This window comes from Phyllobates terribilis, unplaced genomic scaffold, assembly GCF_046119375.1.
Source record: "Phyllobates terribilis strain yellow unplaced genomic scaffold, ASM4611937v1 Scaffold_13__5_contigs__length_258822181, whole genome shotgun sequence".
NCBI classification, from domain to species: domain Eukaryota; kingdom Metazoa; phylum Chordata; class Amphibia; order Anura; family Dendrobatidae; genus Phyllobates; species Phyllobates terribilis.
This window is the reverse complement of record NW_027362773.1, coordinates 181,372,038-181,397,353: the sequence shown is the minus strand read 5'-3', so window position 1 is coordinate 181,397,353 and position 25,316 is coordinate 181,372,038. Positions and strand designations below refer to the sequence as shown.

General features: G+C 44.0%; 2 non-coding genes across 2 annotated transcripts; both read left to right on the top strand.

The window, feature by feature from the left end:
• Positions 1-2,368: 2,368 nt before the first annotated feature.
• Positions 2,369-2,450, top strand: TRNAF-AAA (transfer RNA phenylalanine (anticodon AAA)). Its single transcript has one exon. It is a non-coding gene; the product is annotated as a tRNA-Phe (tRNA).
• Positions 2,451-6,229: 3,779 nt separating this feature from the next.
• TRNAS-AGA (transfer RNA serine (anticodon AGA)) lies at positions 6,230-6,311 on the top strand. Its single transcript has one exon. It is a non-coding gene; the product is annotated as a tRNA-Ser (tRNA).
• The last annotated feature ends 19,005 nt before the right edge of the window (positions 6,312-25,316 follow it).

Below are 25,316 nucleotides of genomic sequence, written 5' to 3'. Positions count from 1 at the left end.
TGCACAAACAGATATCCTCCTAAGATGGCCAAATCTAAAAAAAAACACTCCAACTTCCAAAAATATTAAGCTTGGATATTTATGAGTCTTTTAGGTTGATTAAGAACATAGTTGTTGATCAATAATAAAATGATCCTCTAAAATATAACTTGCCTAATAATTCTGCACACAGTGTAGTCTTCCTTCAACCTTAAAAACTATGTTACTATGTTACTTCTGTTAAGCGCTTGGCGTTTTGGGAAACTTGATGAGGTTAAAAGACGCTCAATACCTGATCATATGAACAGCAAGTCTTTTTGCATGGAAATGAATCTGTTCAAACTTTTGAGCATTTTCAAAGACTTTTTCAGTAGGTGTTTGGAACAAAGTCACTCAAAATCCGCATTATGAATTTTAAAAAACCTTGAACTGTACAAGGTTTAAATTGATGATACCTTTAAATCAGATTTTTACATTTCAGTGAGGCCTGGAATTTTGTTTCCAATTGAAATCTTCCATTTTCTGAAATGTCTTCCAGAAGGATAATCACTGATATTGATCATGGTGCTATAAGAAAAGGTGTGAAACTCATAAGGTTGTAACAGCGTCTGAGTAGTTGTGGCCGAGTGGTTAAGGTGATGGACTAGAAATCCATTGGGGTCTCCCTGTGTAGGTTCAAATCTTGCTGACTATGTTTAACTTCATGTAACATTTTGACTAATTATCTGAGTTGCACATTCCCAAGACTATTCCCCACGGAAATGGTCTGTAATCTTTGGATCGGATTTGTAGAACCAGCTTAACAGCATCTGTAGACCATCTTTTGATTATTAAGCCTGGTGAGATGTCACTTGTGCGTCACACCATCGATCAAAAGAAAGCTCAGAGGGTGCCATCAGGTATGTGGTGCAACTCCTCCTTTTTTCCAGCGAACACAGACCCCTGCCGTGACTGATGGACTGGGATATGAACTTTGATTTGCACCAACTCTACTTGAATTATCTTTCCGATGGAACCTTTTAGCACACCATGAAAAATCTTTAGTGACTTCTGGATGAGCAGAAGTTTTGCAATTTCTTTTTTTCTCACCCTTTTTCCAGCTAATAGATCCAGCACGCTAATTATTAGCCAGATTTCATCAACATTTTAAAACTGTCCTTGCTGTGATATCATGGAACTTTAAGCATACTTGTGGAATAAAAAGGGAGGAGATATTCATTTACCACTGTGTATTAGACATACATTTGCAGAACAGCTTTAGAACCTGTTTTCATCATAATGCATGAATTTCCCAGGTTCCACTGAGATTTGAACTCAGATCACTGGATTCAGAGTAAATTTCTCACATTTCCACAATTTACACATGCTATTTCACCGTTTTCAAAAGAAAATCCAGCCAGGTTCATTGGTCATGTGGTTCCATGGTGTAATGGTTAGCACTCTGGTCTCTGAATCCAGCCATCTGAGATCAAATCTCAGTGGAACTTGAGATATTACTTGTGCACAGTGGTTTTATCTTTTCTGCTCACACTCAATTTGCCAACGCACATGGTTTAACATAAAAAGAGAAAGTTAAAATCCACATGGCAAAAAAGATCTATTTATCAAGAAAGTTTAACTCAAAAGTTAAACTTGACTTCATGAGGCAAAACTCATACCATCTATGTCACACCAGCAACCGTACTCTATAACTTGTGGCAGTGTTCGCATGAGACTTTTTCCAGCTGGTTGAAACTGACAAGGATTTCAAGCCGCAACGGCTTCAAGAAACAACAGCGATTCTTTTCCTGAATCACCCTTTTTAGTGTTTTCCAGCATTTTTGTAAACCTAGTTTGGTGATGTTTTTCTAAGTATTGTTTTGGGCATCGATTGAGTTTGTTTTAGTTTTATTTTTGCTCGCAAAATGCTGCGAACGTCACTCAGGAACCTTCCAGGGGTCTTTCTAACCTTCTCATTGACTTGTATTGCAAGTATAAAGCAAGCAAAATATACCTGAAAATGATATGCTCACTTCTGTTAACCGCTTGGCGTTTTGGGAAACATGATGAGGTTAAAAGACGCGCAATACCTGATCATATGAGCAGCAAGTCTTTTTGCATGGAAATGAATCTGTTCAAACTTTTGAGCATTTTCAAAGAATTTTTCAGTAGGTGTTTGGAACAAAGTCACTCAAAATCCGCCTTATGAATTTTAAAAAACCTTGAACTGTACAAGGTTTAAATTGATGATACCTTTAAATCAGATTTTTACATTTCAGTGAGGCCTGGAATTTTGTTTCCAATTGAAATCTTCCTTTTTCTGAAATGTCTTCCAGAAGGATAATCACTGATATTGATCATGGTGATATAAGAAAAGGTGTGACACTTATAAGGTTGTAACAGCGTCTGAGTAGTTGTGGCCGAGTGGTTAAGGCAATGGACTAAAAATCCATTGGGTTCTCCCCGCGTAGGTACAAATCCTGCCAACTACATTTAACTTCATGTAACATTTTGACTAATTATCTGAGTAGATCAATTTGCACATTCCCAAGACTATTCCCCATGGAAATGGTCTGTAATCTTTGGATCGGATTTGTAGAACCAGCTTAACAGCATCTGTAGATCTTCTTTTGATTTTTCAGCCTGGTGAGATGTCACTTGTGCGTCACACCACCAATCAAAAGAAAGCTCAGAGGGTGCCATCAGGTATGTGGTGCAACTCCTCCTTTTTTCCAGTGAACACAGACCCCTGCCGTGACTGATGGACTGGGATATGAACTTTGATTTGCACCAACTCTACTTGAATTATCTTTCCGAAGGAACCTTTTAAAACACCATGAAAAATCTTTAGTGACTTCTGGATGAGCAGAAGTTTAGCAATTTCTTTTTTTCTCACCCTTTTTCCAGCTAATAGATCCAGCACGCTAATTATTAGCCAGATTTCATCAACATTTTAAAACTGTCCTTGCTGTGTTATCATGGAACTTTAAGCATACTTGTGGAATAAAAAGGGAGGAGATATTCATTTACCACTGTGTATTAGACATGCATTTGCAGAACAGCTTTAGAACCTGTTTTCATCATAATGCATGAATTTCCCAGGTTCCACTGAGATTTGAACTCAGCTCACTGGATTCAGAGTAAATTTCTCACATTTCCACAATTTACACATGCTCTTTCACCGTTTTCAAAAGAAAATCCAGCCAGCTTCATTGGTCATGTGGTTCCATGGTGTAATGGTTAGCACTCTGGTCTCTGAATCCAGCCATTTGAGTTCAAATCTCAGTGGAACCTGAGAAATACTTTGTGTTCAGTGGTTTTATCTTTTCTGCTCACACTCAATTTGCCAATGCACATGGTTTAACATAAAAAGAGAAAGTTAAAATCCACATGGCAAAAAAGATCTATCTATCAAGAAAGTTTAACTCAAAAGTTAAACTTGACTTCATGAGGCAAAACTCATACCATCTATGTCACACCAGCAACCGTATTCTATGACTTGTGCCAATGTTCGCATGACACTTTTTCCAGCTGGTTGAAACTGACAAGGATTTCAAGCCGCAACTGTTATGATCTGCTACAGGGACTAAGGAAAAACAGGAGATCTGTCCCTACAATAGAACTAAACTAAATCCCTACGATGTAACGGGGAACCTGATCCTGCGATCAGACCCGCTAAAGTCCTCGGCTAGTCTGTACGAAGACCTATAGATGTGAGGGAGGGATCCCTACAAGAACTAGGGACTGGGATAAGTTGGACACCTCCTAGCAGAAATAGTAGCAGTCAAAGACAAACACACAACAAAAAGCATAGAGATCAGAAGACCTAGCAAAACTAACAGAGAATGGCAACAGAGCACCAAGCTAGCTCAAGAGTAGTAAATACAATGAAGTCCAGCAAGGCCAGGAAGGCGGAGCCGGATTAAATAGGCAAAAATGGTCATGTGACCAGCAAACTAAAAAAAAACTAACAGGAGAGTTCTAACAGTACCCCCTCTTCTAAGAGGATCCACCGGATCCCCTAGGCCCAGGCTTATCAGTAAACCTCCTGTGAAATGCTCTGACAAGTCTGGAAGCAGAAACATCATCCGCCCTCACCCATGAGTTATCCTCAGGTCCGAAACCCTTCCAAGCGACGAGATACTGCAAACTCCCTCTATACCGTCTAGAATTTAGGATGCGGGAAATTTCATATTCACCATCCTCCACCACCAGAGGAACAGTGGCAGAGGCGTCACCATCCGACACATCAGCTTTTTTCAACAGAGAAACATGAAACACCGGGTTAAGCTTCCAGGACGTAGGAACCTCCAACCTAACAGCAGATTGGTTAACTATCTGAAGCACCTTAAAGGGCCCTACGAACTTGGGACCCAATTTTTTAGAAGGAATCCTCAATCGCAGATTCTTAGAGGACAACCAAACCATGTCACCAACAGCAAACAAAACCTCTTGCCGTTTCCTATCAAAGTACCTCTTCGATTTTTTGTTAGCCTCCTGAAGATTACCACGCACATCCGTCCAAACTCTCTCCAAATCACCGGAAAAACTCTCCTCCTCAGGCACAGCCGATACCAATTTGGAGAATGACCCAAAAGACGGATGTCTCCCAGAACAACAAAAAAAAGCGAACACCCAGCAGAAGAGGATGTATGGTTGTTAAGAGCAAATTCAGCAAGTGGCAGAAACTCAGACCACCCCTCTTGATTGTCTGCTACAAAACAACGCAAGAACTGCTCAACATCCTGGTTCTTCCTTTCTGTCTGGCCATTAGACTCAGCAGATGAGACACGATCAGGATCATCGTACAACAAACCCAAAGCAGAAAATAAACTATCCACTGATCTAAAGCACGGATCACTAGGTTGGAGGGAGAAGGCCCATTCCTGAGGATCTTTGCGCAAAAGTGACATTATGAACCCTATGCGCTGTGATTCATCACCAGAGGATCCGGGTCTCAAACGAAAATACAATAAACAAGCATTTTTAAAAGAAAAAAAAATCTTGTTGTTCGCCAAAAAATAGATCAGGCAGACGTACCTTAGGTTCCACAAAATGTGCTCCAGAACAGCTACTCACGTGTTGTTGGAGCTTGGCCACCTCCAGAGAGAGTCCCTGCAAGCGTTGAGCCAAATCTTGAACCGAGACCATGATGGAAAACTGGAGGTCTTTCCTTAGAGAAAATTTTTTTTTTCTTTTTGGGCTGGACTTACTGTTATGATCTGCTACAGGGACTAAGGAAAAACAGGAGATCTGTCCCTACAATAGAACTAAACTAGATCCCTACGATGTAACGGGGAACCTGATCCTGCGATCAGACCCGCTAAAGTCCTCGGCTAGTCTGTACGAAGACCTATAGATGTGAGGGAGGGATCCCTACAAGAACTAGGGACTGGGATAAGTTGGACACCTCCTAGCAGAAATAGTAGCAGTCAAAGACAAACACACATTAAAAAGCATAGAGGTCAGAAGACCTAGCAAAACTAACAGAGAACGGCAACAGAGCACCAAGCTAGCTCAAGAGTAGTAAATACAATGAAGTCCAGCAAGGACAGGAGGGCGGAGCCGGATTAAATAGGCAAAAATGGTCATGTGACCAGCAAACTAAAAAAAACCTAACAGGAGAGTTCTAACAGCAACGGCTTCAAGAAACAACAGTGATTCTTTTCCTGAATCACCCTTTTTAGTGTTTTCCACCATTTTTGTAAACATAGTTTGGTGATGTTTTTCTAAGTATTGTTTTGGGCATCGATTGAGTTTGTTTTAGTTTTATTTTTGCTCGCAAAATGCTGCGAACGTCACTCAGGAACCTTCCAGGGGTCTTTCTAACCTTCTCATTGACTTGTATTGCAAGTATAAAGCAAGCAAAATATACCTGAAAATGATATGCTCACTTCTGTTAACCGCTTGGCGTTTTGGGAAACATGATGAGGTTAAAAGACGCGCAATACCTGATCATATGAACAGCAAGTCTTTTTGCATGGAAATGAATCTGTTCAAACTTTTGAGCATTTTCAAAGCCTTTCTCAGTAGGTGTTTGGAACAAATTCACTCAAAATCCGCCTTATGAATTTTAATAAACCTTGAACTGTACAAGGTTCCAATTGATGATACCTTTAAATCAGATTTTTACATTTCAGTGAGGCCTGGAATTTTGTTTCCAATTGAAATCTTCCATTTTCTGAAATGTCTTCCAGAAGGATAATCACTGATATTGACCATGGTGCTATAAGAAAAGGTGTGACACTCATAAGGTTGTAACAGCATCTGAGTAGTTGTGGCCGAGTGGTTAAGGCAATGGATTAGAAATCCATTGGGGTCTCCCCACGTAGGTACAAATCCTGCCGACTACATTTAACTTCATGTAACATTTTGACTAATTATCTGAGTAGATCAATTAGCACATTCCCAAGACTATTCCCCACGGAAATGGTCTGTAATCTATGGATTGTATTTGCAGAACCAGCATAACAGCATCTGTAGATCTTCTTTTGATTATTCAGCCTGGTGAGATGTCACTTGTGCGTCACACCACCAATCAAAAGAAAGCTCAGAGGGTGCCATCAGGTATGTGGTGCAACTCCTCCTTTTTTCCAGTGAACACAGACCCCTGCCGTGACTGATGGACTGGGATATGAGCTTTGATTTGCACCAACTCTACTTGAATTATCTTTCCGATGGAACCTTTTAGCACACCATGAACAATCTTTAGTGACTTCTGGTTGAGCAGAAGTTTTGCAATTTCTTATTTTCTCACCCTTTTTCCAGCTAATAGATCCAGCATGCTAATTATTAGCCAGATTTCATCAACATTTTAAAACTGTCCTTGCTGTGATATCATGGAACTTAAAGCACACTTGTGGAATAAAAAGGGAGGAGATATTCATTTACCACTGTGTATTAGATATACATTTGCAGAACAGCTTTAGAACCTTTTTTCATCATAATTAGTGTTGAGTAGTGTTGAGCCACCCCCGTAGTGTTCGAGTTTGGTTCGGTTCGTCGAACACCCGTGTGTTCGCCGAACTGTTCGTCGAACACCTTCGAACACCGTTAAAAACAATGGCAGGCAAACAAAAACACATAGAAACACATAGAAAACTCCTTCAAAGGTGTCCAAAAGCTGACAAACTGCTCAGAAGACATAACTAACACATGGAAAAGTGACAAGTACATATAGTCATGCGAAAATAAAAAAGGTGGAGGAGTAAAAGGAGGGGGAGACACAGATATAGGCATGCCATGCCCTTCTAAAATCCAAAAAGTGAGAAGCCGACACGGCCAGTCCGCTCCTGCCCGTGCCACCTCCGTGTCGCCGGGTTTGTGCCAGAGCCGCGGTGAACCCTGACGGCCAGCCCCCCTCTCCCAATACTGGTGCCTGTCCGCTGGTGGGTCGAGCGAGCCCCCCTGTGGTGGAGGCAGCTCTAAGCTTTTTAATTTAAATTGTCTCTCTAATTTGAATGAATACACTTTAAATCCATTTACAAGGATCTATTGGAGGGCAAGTCTCATGCCAGCAGCCGCGTAATTCCAGCTCCAGTAGCGTCCACTAAAGCTGCTGCAGTTAAAAAGCTTTTATAAGGATCGAGCTCGGCTGTCCACCGCAAGTCATCCTAATGCCAGTCCGAGCCCCTATGCCTTGGGGTGCCTCCTGATGCTCTTCACTAAGTATCCCATGGTCCCGAATCATTTCCTTTGAAAAAATTAAGTGTCTAAACTACAGGTGGTGTAGCTTGCTTAACAGCCGGGATAATCCGCTGACTAGCAGACACTGCAACTAGGCACAAAGTATTTCCTGGGCTAGATGCAATTAAAAATTTGTAATTAGATACTCTCGTTGGATGCTGAGAAAGCATTCCATAGAGTGTCCTGGCACGCCATATATGATTCTCTTAAAAAGCTTGGGGTAGGGGTCTAGGGGACCCTTTTATAGCCAAAATCACGGCCCTGTATCGCAATACGTCACCTAGGCTGAAGATAAATGGAACTGTAGCACCCTGAGGGCTCGGTTGCTACAGACGTATTGCACCTCACCCAGAGGTGTGATATCTCACTCTCAGGTAAGGATGGAGTGTGGATCAGGACCCGACACCTGCATGCATTACACCACATTGCCATGGGGCAGGGCGACCAATATGCCCCTGAGATGGGCACGACAGTCCCTGTCCCTGGCTGGAGTGGGGGGAGGGAACACTGAGGAAGGGGAACCCTGTAGTGCAGGAGCAGGGAGGAAGCAGTTCCTGGGTGCATTGAGAAGGGAGTATAAAAGGTGGGCACCATCTTAGTTCAGTGCAGAGAATTCTGAGCAGAAGTGGAAGGGAGCAGGAGCTCTGCATGAGCTCTGCTCCGGAGGCGGGCCTAGTAACAGAGGCCCAGGCCTGGAAGAGGGAGAAGGAAGGAAGAGGAGCGGAGAAGGCTCCAGGAACGAGGAATGAAGGGATCCCAGGGGTGCGGACTGGCGAGTTGCCACCGCACGCCCGAATCCACCTGCGTGGAGGGGTCAGGCCAAAGGGGGAGACCGGTCCCCGAACTAGTGGAGGGAGGAAACGACCCTCAGCTAGAAACCGGAGGCTCTGACATTTTATGTGGCGCAGCCCCTCGCTACACCCGCTAGGAAGGCACCACATAGGGTCAGGGAAACTGGCGCCAAGTTTACCAAGGGGAGGCCCGAGGCAGCCGGACAGAAGTGTTGGTAAGAAAGGCCAGACAAAGGACACACAAAGGGGGTCCTGTGAAGTGCTCCAAAGTTATCTGGAAGTTGTCTGAGCCCCTCACCTGGTGAACACAGTACGACGTGGGCAGCCGTTACCTGCAGACGTGGTCTGGATAATAAGAACTGTGAGTAAAGGCCCTGGACTGCATCACTGACTCCGTGTCGTTACTGCTGCTGCCCTGCACCATCACCCCCATCCTCCGCATACACTGCCCTGAGGCTATACTCCTCCCGTGGGGAGTTATGCTACGCTCTGCTGCACCCACAACACCAGCCTCAGCGGTCTGCCCTGGAGCGGCGGTTCACTCTGACCGCAATCCACGGGTGGCGTAGTCGGACATTTAAACATCAAAACCACATAAATAGTTCCGCCACTGGTTTGACCGCCCTGAGCCACGGAACCGGGTTGCCGCCACGGAGACTACAACCACCAGCATCCACCAAAAAGGGTCCGGCTCCGGGTGTCCCAAGGCCCAGGGGGCGCGTCAGAACATTTTCATCACCTTTCACAATCACCAATGGGACAAGGCAGGGATGTTCTCTGTCCCCTCTCTTATACATCCTAGTGACGGAGCACCTGCTCTCATCAATTCGCCATAACCCCAATATTAGGTGGATTGAGGTGGGAGGCACCGAGTACAAGTGCTCTCTATTTGCTGATGATGTCCTAGTATATATCACTCAATCACATATATCCATCCCTGCTGTTATGGCTGAAATAGATCACTTTGTTACATGGTCAAATTTTAAAATCAATGCAGCGAAATCTGAGGCCCTCGATGTCTCCCTCCCCAAATCCATATAGGATTCCATCCAGTCCAACTTTCCCTTTGCCTGTCCCTCACAGGGTATCAAATACTTAGGAATTCCTATTCATAGAGACCTCTCCCATCTATGTTATCTTAATTTTGGGCCCTTTATTGAACAACTCCATACAGACCACGGTTGGCAAGTTAGAACTGTAATATTCACTACGTGAACCGCTGGTGTTTTGTGGAAAAGCACATGTACACTGCGTTCCAAATTATTATGCAAAAAGTGTTTCGGAGTGATAAGGGAAGAATTTGTTTGTTTGTCAGTTAAACTCATTGATGGTGATGTGTGTCAGGGCTCTTTATATCACTGTAAGCAATTGCAGACACCTGTGCTAATTAGTTTGGCAGGTGTGTCCAATGAAAGGCAAGACTACTTAAGAAGGCTCTCTCACATTATTAAGCAGCCTACATTTTCTGCCAAAATGGGAAAGAAAAAGGATGTGTCGGCTGCTGAGAAGCAACAAATTGTGGAGTGTTTAGGTCAAGGCATGACTACAATCAACATTGTGCGATGATCAGGATGAAGTGTCTTGGCAATCAAGAAGTATGTTGCTGATTCACAGTACACACGTGTGCGTGCTGATAAGGGCAAATTGAGGACTCTTTCCTACAGGCAATTACGTCAGGTTGAAAGAGCAGCGGCCAAAAAGCCTTGTCATAGCAGCAGACAAGTTTTTGAAGCTGCTTGTGCCTCCAACGTCCCCCGAACAACAAGATGCAGGGTCCTTCAGAGGTTTGCAGCTGTGCATACGCCATCCTGTCGACCTCCTCTATCCACTTCACACAAGCAGAAACGGCTCCAGTGGGCCAAACATTACATGAAGACTGATTTCAAAACAGTTTTGTTCATGGATGAGTGCCGTGCAGCGCTCGATGGTCCAGATGGATGGAGTGGAGGATGGCTGGTTGATGGACACCCCACGCAAACACGGCTACAGCGCCAACAAGGAGGAGGTGGAGTAATGGTTTGGGCTGGAATCATGGGGAGAGAGATTGTCGGCCCCTTTAGGATCCCTGAAGGCGCTAAAGATGAACTCCATAATGTATGTGGATTTTCTCAAACAGCACTTCCTGCCATGGTTCAATATGAGATAGGGAAAGGGGAGAGTTGGAAAAGTGTGGATATAAGAAAATTAAATTAAAATACATAAACTTTATTGATTAGTTAAAATCCTATAAATGTGAAATTACTCATGCATCTATAGATGCATATAAGGTAACCACTTACTAGTTGAAAAAGTGGTACCCACTAATAGATCTGGCTGGATGTAGTGTAGGGCAAATTATGGGACACCTCAGTCAAGTCCCTCTAATGTAGGACCGAGGTTATATATATATGTTAACCCCATATATTGGAATAGCCTAAATATGAATGTCAGGTGAAACAACTAAAGACACATATAGTTGCTATAATAGCAAAATGTACATGTATCAATCTGCCATAGGGCATTACTATTCACCACCTGACAGACATATATATGTATATATGTATAGGCTCGCTTAAATCCAGTTGTTTTAAATATTAACAATGGGAGATGTCAGAAATCAGCACTCGCCTTCTGTTCAATCACACAATTGCACAGTACGTGTATTTAGGCTGCTATTAATGAGCCGGCACTGTTCAAAATCATTAGCAGGAGGAGATCACACTGACAAGCGATTGTCTCCTCTGTTACACTGAGGGGCCGTCCGCTGCACCGAGCGGCTCCTCACATGTCAGAGGTTAACGATCACACTGTGATTCAGCCTGTCCAGCTGTACAATTGATCGCCCGAGTGAGGAATAATATATTATCCCCTGTCTCATTCCCTGCACGCACGTGCCGGCATGCCCAGCACAAACAGCTGATCGCTGCAGTGTTGAGCAGTCCGCTGTCTCGTAGCTGCACACGTGTTTGATGTGTCCGACTCAAACAGCCGAACACTGCGGCTATACTCTATATGATCCGCTACAGCTAAGGGTGCTGACACAGTTCTCCCTTATTATAATGCTGCCATATTATGCATATTCCTAGGGTAGATTCTCATTCCCCCCTACACTATCATGCAGCTCAGATAAATTCCCTGACGCGCGTTTCGCCGGTATACCGGTATACCGGCGAAACGCGCGTCAGGGAATTTATCTGAGCTGCATGATAGTGTAGGGGGGAATGAGAATCTACCCTAGGAATATGCATAATATGGCAGCATTATAATAAGGGAGAACTGTGTCAGCACCCTTAGCTGTAGCGGATCATATAGAGTATAGCCGCAGTGTTCGGCTGTTTGAGTCGGACACATCAAACACGTGTGCAGCTACGAGACAGCGGACTGCTCAACACTGCAGCGATCAGCTGTTTGTGCTGGGCATGCCGGCACGTGCGTGCAGGGAATGAGACAGGGGATAATATATTATTCCTCACTCGGGCGATCAATTGTACAGCTGGACAGGCTGAATCACAGTGTGATCGTTAACCTCTGACATGTGAGGAGCCGCTCGGTGCAGCGGACGGCCCCTCAGTGTAACAGAGGAGACAATCGCTTGTCAGTGTGATCTCCTCCTGCTAATGATTTTGAACAGTGCCGGCTCATTAATAGCAGCCTAAATACACGTACTGTGCAATTGTGTGATTGAACAGAAGGCGAGTGCTGATTTCTGACATCTCCCATTGTTAATATTTAAAACAACTGGATTTAAGCGAGCCTATACATATATACATATATATGTCTGTCAGGTGGTGAATAGTAATGCCCTATGGCAGATTGATACATGTACATTTTGCTATTATAGCAACTATATGTGTCTTTAGTTGTTTCACCTGACATTCATATTTAGGCTATTCCAATATATGGGGTTAACATATATATATAACCTCGGTCCTACATTAGAGGGACTTGACTGAGGTGTCCCATAATTTGCCCTACACTACATCCAGCCAGATCTATTAGTGGGTACCACTTTTTCAACTAGTAAGTGGTTACCTTATATGCATCTATAGATGCATGAGTAATTTCACATTTATAGGATTTTAACTAATCAATAAAGTTTATGTATTTTAATTTAATTTTCTTATATCCACACTTTTCCAACTCTCCCCTTTCCCTATCTCATATGACTACTTTGGTGGTGTACACCTGTGGATATAGATCTGATGAGAATAGACTATTCTTCTGCCATGGTTCAAGAAGAAGAACCGTGTATTTCACAGCAAGATCATTTTTCTGCATGATAATGCACCATCTCATGCTGCACATAAAACATCTGCATCTCTGGCTGATATGGGCATAAAAGGGGACAAACTTATGGTGTGACCCCCATGCTCCCCTGATCTCTACCCCATTCAGAACCTTTGGAGCATCATTAAAAGTAGTGTCTATGATGGCAGGAGGCAGTTCACATCTAAGCAGCAGCTCTGGGAGGGTATTCTGTCCTCATGCAAAACAATTGAAGCAGAAACCATCCAAAACCTGACAAATTCAATGGACGAGAGAGTTCAGAAGCTCCTTTCGAACAAGGGGTCCTATGTGAAAATGTAACATCACCTAGAATAAAGTTTTGAGTTGAAAACTGTTTGATTTCAGTTTCTAACAACCTGCTAATGCTTATAATTTCAAAAATGACCATTTTTTTGGTCTTTATTAAAATGAAAAGGTTGATCGAAAAGTTTGGGGGATCTAAGAGTGTGGCAACCCAGTAGTCATGAGTACTTCGAATTCTGACAATATGAGGGTCATGCTGCAGGTAGTGCAGCAAGAAGGCACTTATGTGTCTTGCGCATCTCAGAGCCCCAAAATTATTTTCCGGGCTAGATGCAGCTAAAAATTATTTTAAATTTTAAATCTGGTGAAGCTTTAGTATAGATGGCCTAATAGGATCAGTGCTGCACACTGCTACAAAGCCCAAATTATTTTCCAGTCAAGATACAGATAAACATGATTAGTAATTTGAAAGCTTAAAACGGTTGGTAGGGTGATTTTAACCAATCATCAAGCTTTTACTCTCCCAAGGATGACACAGGGGTAGAAAAGTCGTTTCGGATCCATGATTTGTTCATCTTTATGAACGTGAGTCTGTCTACATTATCAGTGGAGAGCCGCGTGCGCTTATCTGTCAGCACACCACCAGCAGCGCTGAACACACGTTCAGACAGAACGCTGGCTGCGGGGCATGACAAGATCTCCAAGGCGTAAGTGGCTAGCTCCGGCCATTTATCCAGATTGGAAGCCCAAAAAGAGCAAGGGTCCAGTGACACAGTCGTGGCTTCAATGTTTACTTGGAGATACTCCTGTACCATCGTCTCTAGGCGTTGACTATGTGTCAGACTTCTTGTCTCCTGTGGCCTTGCAAAGGATGGGCTAAAAAAGTGGTGAAATGATTCCGCAAAATTGATGTTACCAGCAGATACTGTGGTTATGTTACGGTTTGAGTGCTGAACACTTAACGGTCCCACGGTTGGCAAGTTGGAACTGTGAGATTCACTACGTGCACCACTGGTATTTTGTGGAAAAGCACATGTAAGATTCTGGAACAGTCTCTGCTGATACTCCTGCATGCGTGCATCCCTTTCTATGGCAGGAATAATTTCTGCAAATTTACTTTTGTACCGGGGATCTAACAGTGTGGCAACCCAGTAGTCAGGATTATTTCTAATTCTCACAATTCGAGGGTCATGTTGCAGGTAGTGCAGCAAGAAGGCACTCATGTGTGTTGCGCATCCAGGAGCACCAAGTCCCTGTTGTGTTGGTGGCGAGGTAACAATCATGCTTCCTTCCTCTGTCCTCTCCCCCCAACCTCGCACAACAGAAATGTGATCAAGGTCTCCCTCATCTGATGAGTCTTCCATCAGTTCGTCCTCCACTTCTTCCTGGGCTCCTGCACCTTCCTCACTAGTTTGGCTGCTACCATGCGCCCTGGTAAAACCATCTCCCCCACCCTCACATGCCTGCCGCCTTGGTGCTGCCGACCGTCTGGACCTTGCAGATGTTAGCCCTTCCGCATACAACTCCTCCTCCTCTACTTCCTCCACCTCCTCTTGTGCCACCACCTGACTCCGAATTCTGTTTAACATGTGCTCCAGCATGTAAATCACCGGAATAGTCATGCTGATAATGGCATCGTCAGCACTAAACATCTTCGTCGCCATTTCAAAACTGTGCAGAAGGGTGCATAGGTCCCTGATCTGAGACCACTCCTCCAGCGTGATTTGCCCCACCTCTGAATCTCGTTGGCCCAGGCTATACGTCAGAACGTATTGCACCAGGGCTTGTCGGTGCTGCCACAGTCATTGCAACATGTGCAGAGTTGAATTCCACCAGGTAGGCACATCGCATTTTAGCCGGTGAAGTGGCAGGCCCAACGACTTCTGTAGAGATGTAAGTCGCTGAGCTGCGGGATGCGAACGGCTGAAGTGAGCACACAGCGACCGTGCCCTCTGCAGAAGGCCATCTAGTCTGGGATAGTGGGCTAAAAATTGCTGGACAACCAGGTTCAACACGTGAGCCATACAAGGCACGTGTGTGACATTGCCCCGGTGAAGGGCCGCACCCAGGTTTGCAGCATTGTCGAACACGGCCTTCCCTGGTTTCAGGTCCAGTGGAGACAACCATTCATGAAATTGGTTTTCCAGAGCTGACCACAACTCCTCAGCTGTGTGACTCACATTTCCCAGACATTTCAATGTAAAAACCGCCTGATGACGTTGAGCCCTACTGCCAGCATAGTAAGGAGGTGTGCAGGATCCCTTCTGCGCAGTTAGAAAGCTTGTGGCATGGCATGACCAGACAGGCTTTGGGTGCAGGTGGAAGACCGAGAGGAGGTTGAGGAGGCAGAAGCAGTGGAGGAACTTTGACATAAAGAGGATTGACGCACAACTCGTGGGGACGGCAAGACTTGGACAGCAGCCCCTTGTCCTGCTGTCACCATAGTTACCCAGTGCCCAGTCAGCGACATGTAACGCCCCTGTCCATGCCTACTCGTCCAAGTGTCTGTGGTGAAATGCACCCTGTCACACACAGAGTTTCTCAAAGAAGCGGTGATGTTGTGTGCGACATGCTGGTGGAGCGCAGGCACACCTTTCTTTGAGAAGTAGTGCCGACTGGGCATCTGGTACTAGGGCACTGCGACGGACATAAGGTCTCGAAAATCCTCTGTGTCCACCAGGCGGAAAGGCAGCATTTCTGTAGCCAAGAGCTTGCAGATGGTGAAATTCAACCTCTTAGCTTTCTCATGGCTAGGAGGAAATGGTCTTTTACTTGTCCACATCTGAGGGACCGAGGGCTGGCTATTGTGCTTAGACGGGGTTGATAAGGGTGTCCCCGGCAAACTGCCGGTCTGTGAGGAAGATGCAGGCGGACATGTTAGGTTGCCTTGATCCAAAGGTGGTGCTATCGATGTCGGACAGCGCTCAACACCAGCTGGTGTTCCCACCTCCAAAGAAAATGATGACCTGCCAATCACGCTGGCTGTTGCGGGTAAAGAGGTGGCAGGTCTGCGCCCCAAAACAGGTGTGACTGCTGTCCCCCCAGTCACAGAGGATGAAGAGGCCGCGGATGCACAAGATATGGCAGACGGTGGTTGGCCCGGCCGGCTAGGCCGCATTGTAGCACACTGAGCTTCCCACTGCAACTTATGCTTCATGTCCATGTGCCGGTTCATGCATGAAGTACTCAAACTATGTATTTTTTGGCCTCTACTTAGCTTTTGCTGACAAATGTTACAGATAACACGAGTTGGGTCATCTTTATCGATCTGAAAAAATGCCCAGGCTATGAAAGGCTTAGCACCCATGCGACCTGAAGAGCCACCACGACTTGTGGTGAGAGGCAGAGTTGTGTTTGAGGATGCAGTTGTTGACGTGCTTCCAGTACTACGTCTCTGTCCAGGAAGGCACAACCTGACCTCGTCGTCACTAGCATCTTCCTCCACCTCCTCTGCTGACCTCATCTCTTGGCTGACTGTGGGTTGACAGTAAGAGGGATCTCCAACCTCATCATCATCACCCTGTGTGTTATCACACCCGTCGTCCTCAGAGCCAACCTGTTCCTGCCCTGACAAAAAACTAAAGTTGTCGCTCCAATCAGGTATTTGAGTCTTATCATCGTCTTCCTCATTGTCTCCACCAACAGGAGTTACAGTTTGGGAATGAGGGTCTACATTATGGTCAGAACCTTCTGCGTCTGGTCCTGGATCCGACTCATAAAGATTCTGGGCATCAGTGCAGATCATTTCCTCGTCTGGATTCACAGAAGTGCTGGAGTCGACCTCTGATTCCCAAGCTATAGTGTGAGTAAACAGCTCTGCAGACTCAACCATCTGTTCTACCTCATACTCAGACGGGCAGCTGGAGATTTGGGAGCTGTGAGGAAGCAAGTGCGATTTGGGTGACACCTTTGAGGACTGGAGTATTTGTGATGTTGAAGTTGATGTGGAGGAGAGCCCATTTAAAGGAGCACTTGATATCCGTTGAAGCACCTGCTATTTTTGTGCCTCATCTGGAATTTGTAGCGATTGGCGTGGCCGTAAGAAAGGGATCTTATCACATTGTCCGCTAAAAGAAGTAGACATTTTAGTTTGGCTGGAAGATGGTCTTTCTTCTGCAGATGTTACTGTTGCTTTAACACCTACCCCACGGACACAATCTTTTTTCCCCTTCCCAACACGCCTACTCCCCTTTCCACCAGCAGCAGGCCTTTTTCCACTCATTTTGGTGGTTAACTAATTCACAACTCTGGAGTTGTTTGCACAAAAAAACAATGGATGGGAACCGAGCAGAGCTGAGTGGCCAAACTATGGTATTAGGCCAAAACTATTGGCTGGGTTAGATGCAGAAAAAAATTATATTCAATTTGCAACCTGATGGAGGTCAGTATAGATGGACTAATACAACAAGTCCCACACACAGCTAGAAGCCCAATATTTTTTCAGAGGTAGATGCAGAAAAAAATATATTCAGTTTGCAACCTGATGGAGGTCAGTATAGGTGGACTAATAGAACAAGTCCCACACACTGCTAGAAGGCCAAATATTTTTTCAGAGCTAGATGCAGAAAAAAATTATATTCAGTTTGCAACCTGATGGAGGTCAGTATAGATGGATTAATTGAACAAGACCCACACACAGCTAGAAGCCCAATATTTTTTCAGAGGTAGATGCAGAAAAAAATATATTCAGTTTGCAACCTGATGGAGGTCAGTATAGATGGACTAATACAACAAGTCCCACACACAGCTAGAAGCCCAATATTTTTTCAGAGGTAGATGCAGAAAAAAATATATTCAGTTTGCAACCTGATGGAGGTCAGTATAGGTGGACTAATAGAACAAGTCCCACACACTGCTAGAAGGCCAAATATTTTTTCAGAGCTAGATGCAGAAAAAAATTATATTCAGTTTGCAACCTGATGGAGGTCAGTATAGATGGATTAATAGAACAAGACCCACACACAGCTAGAAGCCCAATATTTTTTCAGAGCTAGATGCAGAAAAAAATTATATTCAGTTTGCAACCTGATGGAGGTCAGTATAGATGGATTAATAGAACAAGACCCACACACAGCTAGAAGCCCAATATTTTTTCAGAGCTAGATGCAGAAAAAAATTATATTCAGTTTGCAACCTGATGGAGGTCAGTATAGATGGATTAATAGAACAAGACCCACACACAGCTAGAAGCCCAATATTTTTTCAGAGCTAGATACAGAAAAAAATTATATTCAGTTTGCAACCTGATGGAGGTCAGTATAGATGGATTAATAGAACAAGACCCACACACAGCTAGAAGCCCAATATTTTTTCAGAGCTAGATGCAGAAAAAAATTATATTCAGTTTGCAACCTGATGGAGGTCAGTATAGATGGATTAATAGAACAAGACCCACACACAGCTAGAAGCCCAATATTTTTTCAGAGGTAGATGCAGAAAAAAATATATTCAGTTTGCAACCTGATGGAGGTCAGTATAGATGGACTAATACAACAAGTCCCACACACAGCTAGAAGCCCAATATTTTTTCAGAGGTAGATGCAGAAAAAAAAATATTCAGTTTGCAACCTGATGGAGGTCAGTATAGGTGGACTAATATAACAAGTCCCACACACTGCTAGAAGGCCAAATATTTTTTCAGAGCTAGATGCAGAAAAAAATTATATTCAGTTTGCAACCTGATGGAGGTCAGTATAGATGGATTAATAGAACAAGACCCACACACAGCTAGAAGCCCAATATTTTTTCAGAGGTAGATGCAGAAAAAAATATATTCAGTTAGCAACCTGATGGAGGTCAGTATAGATGGACTAATACAACAAGTCCCACACACAGCTAGAAGCCCAATATTTTTTCAGAGGTAGATGCAGAAAAAAATATATTCAGTTTGCAACCTGATGGAGGTCAGTATAGGTGGACTAATAGAACAAGTCCCACACAGTGCTAGAAGGCCAAATATTTTTTCAGAGCTAGATGCAGAAAAAAATTATATTCAGTTTGCAACCTGATGGAGGTCAGTATAGATGGATTAATAGAACAAGACCCACACACAGCTAGAAGCCCAATATTTTTTCAGAGCTAGATGCAGAAAAAAATTATATTCAGTTTGCAACCTGATGGAGGTCAGTATAGATGGATTAATAGAACAAGACCCACACACAGCTAGAAGCCCAATATTTTTTCAGAGCTAGATGCAGAAAAAAATTATATTCATTTTGCAACCTGATGGAGGTCAGTATAGATGGATTAATAGAACAAGACCCACACACAGCTAGAAGCCCAATATTTTTTCAGAGCTAGATGCAGAAAAAAATTATATTCAGTTTGCAACCTGATGGAGGTCAGTATAGATGGATTAATAGAACAAGACCCACACACAGCTAGAAGCCCAATATTTTTTCAGAGCTAGATGCAGAAAAAAATTATATTCAGTTTGCAACCTGATGGAGGTCAGTATAGATGGATTAATAGAACAAGACCCACACACAGCTAGAAGCCCAATATTTTTTCAGAGCTAGATGCAGAAAAAAATTATATTCAGTTTGCAACCTGAAGGAGGTCAGTATAGATGGATTAATAGAACAAGACCCACACACAGCTAGAAGCCCAATATTTTTTCAGAGCTAGATGCAGAAAAAAATTATATTCAGTTTGCAACCTGATGGAGGTCAGTATAGATGGATTAATAGAACAAGACCCACACACAGCTAGAAGCCCAATATTTTTTCAGAGCTAGATGCAGAAAAAAATTATATTCAGTTTGCAACCTGATGGAGGTCAGTATAGATGGATTAATAGAGCAAGACCCACACACAGCTAGAAGCCCAATATTTTTTCAGAGCTAGATGCAGAAAAAAATATATTCAGTTTGCAACCTGATGGAGGTCAGTATAGATGGACTAATACAACAAGTCCCACACACAGCTAGAAGCCCAATATTTTTCCAGAGGTAGATGCAGAAAAAAATATATTCAGTTTGCAACCTGATGGAGGTCAGTATAGATGGACTAATACAACAAGTCCCACACACAGCTAGAAGCCCAATATTTTTTCAGAGGTAGATGCAGAAAAAATTATATTCAGTTTGCAACCTGAAGGAGGTCAGTATAGATGGATTAATAGAACAAGACCCACACACAGCTAGAAGCCCAATATTTTTTCAGCGCTAGATGCAGAAAAAAATTATATTCAGTTTGCAACCTGATGGAGGTCAGTATAGATGGATTAATAGAACAAGACCCACACACAGCTAGAAGCTCAATATTTTTTCAGAGCTAGATGCAGAAAAAAATTATATTCAGTTTGCAACCTGATGGAGGTCAGTATAGATGGATTAGTAGAACAAGACCCACACACAGCTAGAAGCCCAATATTTTTTCAGAGCTAGATGCAGAAAAAAATTAGATTCAGTTTGCAACCTGATGGAGGTCAGTATAGATGGACTAATAGAATGATGCTATGCCCAAAAGATTTTACTTCACTAGGTGCAGTAAAAAAATTGGTATTCTATACACAGGTGGTATATCTTGCAACAAAGATAGGCTACTCCACTGACTAACACACTCTGCAATAGGCCAAAAAGGATTAGCTTTGCTAGATTCAGCCAAATGCTGTGGAAAAAAAACTTGCACAGCACTGGCACAGACATGCCTGGCAAAAACTGATAGGAACTGATGTAACCTAGTCCTGAAAAGGACTCCAATTACAATTAGTCTTTACTCCCACAACCTATTGATTTAAGAGCACAGACCTGCCTGATAAAAGTCGTAGGAAATGCTGTAAGCTAGTCCTTAAAAGGACTGCAATCACAACTATTCCCTACTCCCAAGCTATCTGTATATTTGTGCGAAAATTGGCTTGAAATTAACAAGGTATAGCGCACACAGCAACAGCGGTGCCGTCTAACACGCAGCTGCAGCAGTGAGAAAATGGTGGCGACGGGGAAAATGGCTTGGTCTTATAGGGCAAGGACATGTGACATACACTGCCAATGACACATGCCCTTGCTTGTGTGAAAAAAAGCACTTCGCTCCGTGTGTGCGCTGCTGATAGGCTGACAGATTGCACCTCCCCACTGTAAATGCGGGAAAGAGAAAAAAAAATGGAGATCTTCATTGTTCCTGCAGAGATCCATCCCCTGCCCCTCCCCCCACCCCGCTGTACACTCAAACTGCGTATTAACATTAATTTTCATCATTACTGAGAAAAAATCCAGTTATGATTTTGGTGCACGAACAGTTATCGAACATAACCTCGAACAGCTGAATTTTTCTCAAATTGTTCGTGTTCGCCGAACGGCTCGAACACCGCCCAAAACAGCTCGAATTTGAGATTGGCGAACAGTTCGAGTAGAACAACGCTCATCTCTAGTGTTGAGCCACCCCCGTAGTGTTCGGGTTCGGTTCGGTTCGTCGAACACCGGGATGTTCGAGGAACTGTTCGTCGAACTGTTCGTCGAACACCTTAGAACACCGTCGAACACCGTTAAAACCAATGGCAGGCAAACAAAAACACATAGAAACACATAGAAAACACCTTCAAAGGTGTCCAAAAGCTGACAAACTGCTCAGAAGATGCTTTCTTTAAAAAAGCCGGCCGGCAATTCACCAGCGGCATACACCGGTACCCGACAATTTAGACAAGAAGGAATAGATCTTCACACATAGATTAGATAGATAGAAACATGTCAGTCACATATATATGAAGTACAGTGACAGTGTTGCTTACTGTACTTGTCATTTAGTGTAAAGGATTTATTAAAAAATATAATAGTGTTTTCATGCACTGTCTCTTTAAAAAAGCCGGCCGGCAATTCAGCATCTGTACCCGACAATTTATAACAGACAGAATAGAGCTTCACACATAGATTAGATAGATAGAAACATGTCAGTCACATATATATGAAGTACAGTGACAATGTTGCTTACTGTACTTGTCATTTAGTGTAAAGGATTTATTAAAAAAAATAATAGTGTTTTCATGCACCGTCTCTTTAAAAAAGCCGGCCGGCAATTCAGCATCTGTACCCGACAATTTATAACAGACAGAATAGAGCTTCACACATAGATTAGATAGATAGAAACATGTCAGTCACATATATATGAAGTACAGTGACAATGTTGCTTACTGTACTTGTCATTTAGTGTAAAGGGTTTATTAAAAAAAATAATAGTGTTTTCATGCACCGTCTCTTTAAAAAAGCCGGCCGGCAATTCAGCATCTGTACCCGACAATTTATAACAGACAGAATAGAGCTTCACACATAGATTAGATAGATAGAAACATGTCAGTCACATATATATGAAGTACAGTGATAGTGTTGGTTACTGTACTTGTCATTTAGTATTAAAATAAAGGATTTATTATTAAAAAAAATTGGCGTGGGGTTCCCCTTAATTTTAGGCTCTAGCGGAGGTTAAGCAGACAGCTGGGGCAGATGTTTGAAGCCTGGGAAGGGGGTAATACCCACGGAGCTTCCCAGGCTACTAATATGAGCCCCCAGCTGAATACATAGCCTTTACTAGCTATTAAAATGGGGGACCCCCCCAAAAAAATGACGTGGGGTCCCCCCTAATTTAATAGCTAGCAAAGGCTAGGCAGACAGCTGGGGGCTGATATTAATAGCCCAGGAAGGGAGCCATGAATATTGGCCCCCTCCCAGGCTAGAAACACCAGCCGTCAGCCACCCCAGAAATGGCGCATTCATAGGATGCGCCAATTCTGGCACTTAGCCTCGCTCTTCCACGCTGCCCTGTAGCGGTGGCAGGGGGTAATAGGGCTGGGGTTGATGTCAGCTTATAATGCCAGCTGACATCAAGCCCAGGTTAGTAATGGAGAGGCGTCTATAAGACACCCCCATTACTAACCCCATAGTCAAAGTTAAAAGAAAACACAAACACCCAGAATAAAGTCCTTTAATTGAAATAAAGACACAATCCTTTATTGTTCTAAATTAAACCATACTTACCATCACGCCCATTCCAGCTGAAACCAACGATCTCCTGCAATAAAAGAAAAATAATAAAGCAACATCATCCTTACCTTTCCATGGTTCCCACGACAGCTTCAGCTCTGCTACATCGAGATGACAGGCTGGACCGCAGCAGAACGCTGCCATCCAGCCTGTCATCCCGCAGACACTGAGAAGCGCAGGCATGCTTGCGCTCTGCAGTGTCTGGCTGTGACGGCATAAAGATGAGACGAGTTCATGTCCAATGAACTCGGCGCACCTCATGCACGTCACTGACAGCGTGGGAAAATTCTCACGCTGAAGCGCTGAGTGCAGGAGAATTCTCCCACGCTGTCAGTGACGTGCATAAGGTGAGCTCATGTCCAATGAACTCAGCTCACCTCCTGCACGTCACTGACAGCGTGGGAGAATTCTCCTGCACTCAGCGCTTCAGCGTGAGAATTCTCCCACGCTGAAGCGCTGAGTGCAGGAGAATTTTCCCACGCTGTCAGTGACGTGCATAAGGTGAGCTCATGTCCAATGAACTCAGCTCACCTCCTGCACGTCACTGACAGCGTGGGAGAATTCTCCTGCACTCAGCGCTTCAGTGTGAGAATTCTCCCACGCTGAAGCGCTGAGTGCAGGAGAATTTTCCCACGCTGTCAGTGACGTGCATGAGGTGAGCCGAGTTCATTGGACATTTACTCAGCTCATCTGGATGCACTCACAGAGAGACACTGTGGAGCGCAAGCAAGCCTGCGCTTCTCAGTGTCTGCGGGATGACAGGCTGGATGGCAGCGTTCTGCTGCGGTCCAGCCTGTCATCTCGATGTAGCAAAGCTGAAGCTGTCATGGAAACCATGGAAAGGTAAGGATGATGTTGCTTTATTATTTTTCTTTTATTTCAGGAGATCGTTGGCTTCAGCTGGAATGGGCGTGACGGTAAGTATGGTTTAATTTAGAACAATAAAGAATTGTGTGTTTATTTCAATTAAAGGACATTTTTCTGGGTGTTGTGTTTTTTTTAAATACTTTACTAGAAATTCATGGTGGTCATGTCTAATATTGGCGTGACCCCATGAATTTTGGGCTTAGGGCCAGCTGATAATGCCAAGCTGGCCCTAACCCCTTTATTACCCAGTGAGCCACCGCATCAGGGCCCTGGATGAGTTGGGTACAGCGCCAGAAGATGGCGCTTCTATGAACGCGCCATTTTCCGGGGTGGCTGCGGACTGCAATTTGCAGCGGGAATGGCCCAGAAAGCTTGGGCCTCCCTGCGCTGCGGATTCCAGCCCCCAGCTGCATAGTTGTACCTGGCTGGACACAAAAACAGGGCGAAGCCCCACGTCAATTTTCTTTAAATTATTTCATGAAATAATTAAGAAAAAAAGGGCTTCCCTATATTGTTGTGTCCAGCCAGGTACAAATAGGCAGCTGGTGGTTGGGGGCAGCCCGTTCCTGCCTGCTGCACCTGACTGGACACAAATATAGTGAGAAGCCCCACGTCAATTTTTTTTTAATTATTTCATGAATTTCCTGAAATAATTAAAAAAAATTGAAGTGGGGTTTCGCACTATATTTGTGTCCAGCCAGGTACAGCAGGCAGGAACGGGCTGCCCCCAACCACCAGCTGACTATTTGTACCTGGCCGGACACAACAATATAGGGAAGGCCTTTTTTTCTTAATTATTTCATGAATTTCATGAAATAATTAAAAAAAATATACGTGGGGCTTCGCCCTATTTTTGTGTCCAGCCAGGTACAACTAGGCAGCTGGGGGCTGGAATCTGCAGCGCAGGGAGGCCCAAGCTTTCTGGGCCCCCCCCGCTGCAAATTGCAGTCCGCAGCCACCCCGGAAAATTTCGCGTTCATAGAAGTGCCATCTTCTGGCGCTGTACCCAACTCATCCAGGGCCCTGGTGCGGTGGCTCACTGGGTAATAAAGGGGTTAGGGCCAGCTTGGTATTATCAGCTGGCCCCAAGCCCAAAATTCATGGGGTCACGCCAGTATTAGACATGACCGCCATGAATTTCTAGTAAAGTATTTAAAAAAAACACAACACCCAGAATAAAGTCCTTTAATTGAAATAAACACACAATTCTTTATTGTTCTAAATTAAACTATACTTACCATCACGCCCATTCCAGCTGAAGCCAACGATCTCCTGCAATAAAAGAAAAATAATAAACCAACCTCATCCTTACCTTTCCATGGTTCCAACGACAGCTTCAGCTCTGCTACATCGAGATGACAGGCTGGACCGCAGCAGAACGCTGCCATCCAGCCTGTCATGCCGCAGACACTGAGAAGAGCAGGCATGCTTGCGCTCCTCAGTGTCTCGCTGTGACGGCATCCAGATGAGCCGAGGTCATGTCCAATGAACTCGGCTCACCTCATGCACGTCACTGACAGCGTGGGAAAATT